The following is a 3,028-nucleotide window of genomic DNA, read 5'->3' on the forward strand; positions in this document are numbered from 1 at the left end:
ACCCTTCTGTAGGCGATGCATCGTCGATCTGGCTGCATAGCCCCATACAGGGCGCGCATATTTCCAGTATCGCTACCCCTGTTGCGGGGTCGAGGGAACAGGGGTACAGGATCTGCATCCTGGCGTGAGCGTTTGTGCCAAGTCCCCCTATGTGACACTTGGATGTCAGGCGTGACACCGAGGTACCTCGCAGAATATCTCCCCCTGCAATCGTAGCAGTTGGTATGGTCCTTGTTGCCGGCGGCGGCTGTGGAAGTGAAGTTAAAGTAAAGTAAAGCAAAGCGCGGCGAGGACGACTGAAATTTTGCTTTGGACGTAGGTTTGTGTGGTGGCCCTGAAAAGGGCCGATTGTTGTGAGCCGAGCCGGGCCGGCAAAGCGCGTTGCGTGCAGGGGAGCACGCAGCGCTGCTGGGCGGCGGGTCCGCGTGCCGATTGCCTGGCCTCTCTGTTTAGGCCTTCTTCTCGGTCTTCTTTGGCAGCAGGACGGCCTGGATGTTGGGCAGGACACCACCCTGTGCGATGGTGACGCCCGACAGGAGCTTGTTGAGCTCCTCGTCGTTGCGGATGGCAAGCTGCAGGTGGCGCGGGATGATGCGCGTCTTCTTGTTGTCGCGGGCCGCGTTTCCGGCCAGCTCGAGCACCTCAGCCGCGAGGTACTCCATGACGGCGGCGAGGTAGACGGGCGCCCCGGCGCCGACGCGCTCGGCGTAGTTTCCCTTGCGCAGGAGGCGGTGGATTCTGCCGACCGGGAACTGGAGCCCGGCCCTGCTTGAGCGGGACTTTGACTTGCCCTTGACCTTGCCTCCCTTTCCGCGTCCGGACATGGCGATGCGCTGTGGTGTAAAAACGAGACGAGACGAACGACGGTGCGAGCCGCAGCGAGTCGAGCAGCGGAGTGGCGGCGCCGCCAGGGGTGGGGGTCCTTTATGCTCTCGGGTGCGGCGGCCGGTTGCGCTCGCGGCCCATTGGTCGGCGGCCGCAACGGGGCGAGCTGGTAAAGGTGCGGCGGCGGGGCGCGCTGGGTGCCACTGTGTGGGGAGACGCTGACTAGAGCGGAGCGCTTGCTGCTGGTGTTGCTGCCGTACGTTCTTGTTTGTTTGCGATGCCGCCCAAGACTAGCGGGAAGGCCGCCAAGAAGGCTGGCAAGGCGCAGAAGAACATTTCGAAGGGCGACAAGAAGAAGAAGCGCAAGAGGAAGGAGAGCTATGCCATCTACATCTACAAGGTGCTGAAGCAGGTGCACCCTGACACGGGCATCTCGTCGAAGGCGATGAGCATCATGAACAGCTTCGTGAACGACATTTTCGAGCGCATCGCGGCCGAGGCGTCTCGCCTGGCGCACTACAACAAGCGCTCGACCATCACGTCCCGCGAGATCCAGACCGCTGTGCGGCTGTTGCTGCCTGGCGAGCTGGCCAAGCACGCCGTGAGCGAGGGCACGAAGGCGGTGACCAAGTACACGAGCTCCAAGTAAGGAGGTGGCTCTGGAATGGAAGGAGATCCTCCGTTGCGAGAGCGGCAAAACGGCCCTTTTCAGGGCCACCAAATGGCCTTTGCGGGAAGGGCGGAATTGTTGTTGTTGTTGTTGTTTATGTTTGTTTTGTTTTTGTTGTGTGTGTGAGTGGGTGGACGGCGGCAATAGCTACCGCTTTGGTTGCGACGCGACGCGACGGGGTGGGGTGGCCGATGCGATGAATTTGATTGTTGGGGGCGCGTCGCGTGTTGCGGGGTACGGCCACGGTGTGACGTGGAATGGAGGCACGTGCGCACAACTCGTTGTCTGCGAGGGGGGGAAGTGCGATCGGTGATGTGCCCTTTGGATGGAGGTGCCGGTTAGTTACGTGACGGGTGGAAACGAAACGCGATTGTTGGGAATGTCAGTGTGTAACGACGGCCGTTTGCGGGTCGGTTTGCACGCCATATATGGCGAGGGTGAAATGTGTCTGTAAATGCAGCGTGGAGGCGTGTGAGTGACGTTTAAATGAACGCGCATTGAGACACCAATGTGTATTGCATTGTACGGGCGACACGCACGATGATGTACCTTTCCTCCGACTCTGATTTCGATAGTCGTGTCTGACTGACTGTGTCTGCTTGTGTGCGTACGACGCACGCACACCGACGTCGTCATTGAAGATGCATGCACGCGTGGTCCAGTGCAGTACAGTAGAGTAAGCGCGACGCTAGAAGACGACGGTCGCTTTGGCGAATGTGCGTACACGTGTTTGTGTGTGTCGGTGGTGTGGTCCGATCCGTCGCCTCTGGGACACTGTCGATCGGCGCGGTACACCGGCATCACGCAACGAACGGACGGACGTCTTGAACACCCGTCGCACCGTCATACCGTTGGTACACCGTCGCGCTGAGGACGGTTACCGAAAGGTGGACGAACCTCTGATCGGTCGAATGTCTGGGCAGAACGTGAGGAGAGAATGGTGGAGGAAAGGACGGAGGGAAAAAAAAAGAGCGAAAAAACGGAAAAAAACAAGAACGAAACAAAACGGAGAAACGCTGTGTAGAGCAACGGAACGTTCCCGTGTCGGAGGTGTATTGTAGCCGCACTGAAATGCGTGTAACGGCGCGGCGGCAAGTGTCTTGCCGTGGTGAACGTTACCTTTGACGGCTGAATTGTGCGTTGCGTTGCTTTGCTTTCCCGGATGTGTATGTAACGTTCGTTGAGATGGTTCTGAGGAAGAATGTGCGACAGTGCCCGTGCCGTCTATGTTCGTGTGCAGAGCCATTGTGTGTGTGTGTACGGAATGATGTCTGTAGGTGTTAGTGAACATGTTTTACCAGTGGGGGAAATGGATCGTCGATGGTTGCCGTCGCGGTCGAGATGAGATAACGCACGCACCCTCCCTCCCTCCCTCCCTCCCTCCCTACATGAAGGTGTCAAGAAAGTGTGTTAACCGGGGTTTGTTTGTCTTTCGTTAAAGGGAAGGGACGAGAGAGAGAGAGAGAGAGAGAGAGAGAGAAAAGCGAAGTGGGATGGTGCGTTCATTTTGTGTGTGTGTGTGTGTGTAGTTTT

Source organism: Schistocerca cancellata, unplaced genomic scaffold, assembly GCF_023864275.1.
Source record: "Schistocerca cancellata isolate TAMUIC-IGC-003103 unplaced genomic scaffold, iqSchCanc2.1 HiC_scaffold_1172, whole genome shotgun sequence".
Lineage (NCBI taxonomy): Eukaryota > Metazoa > Arthropoda > Insecta > Orthoptera > Acrididae > Schistocerca > Schistocerca cancellata.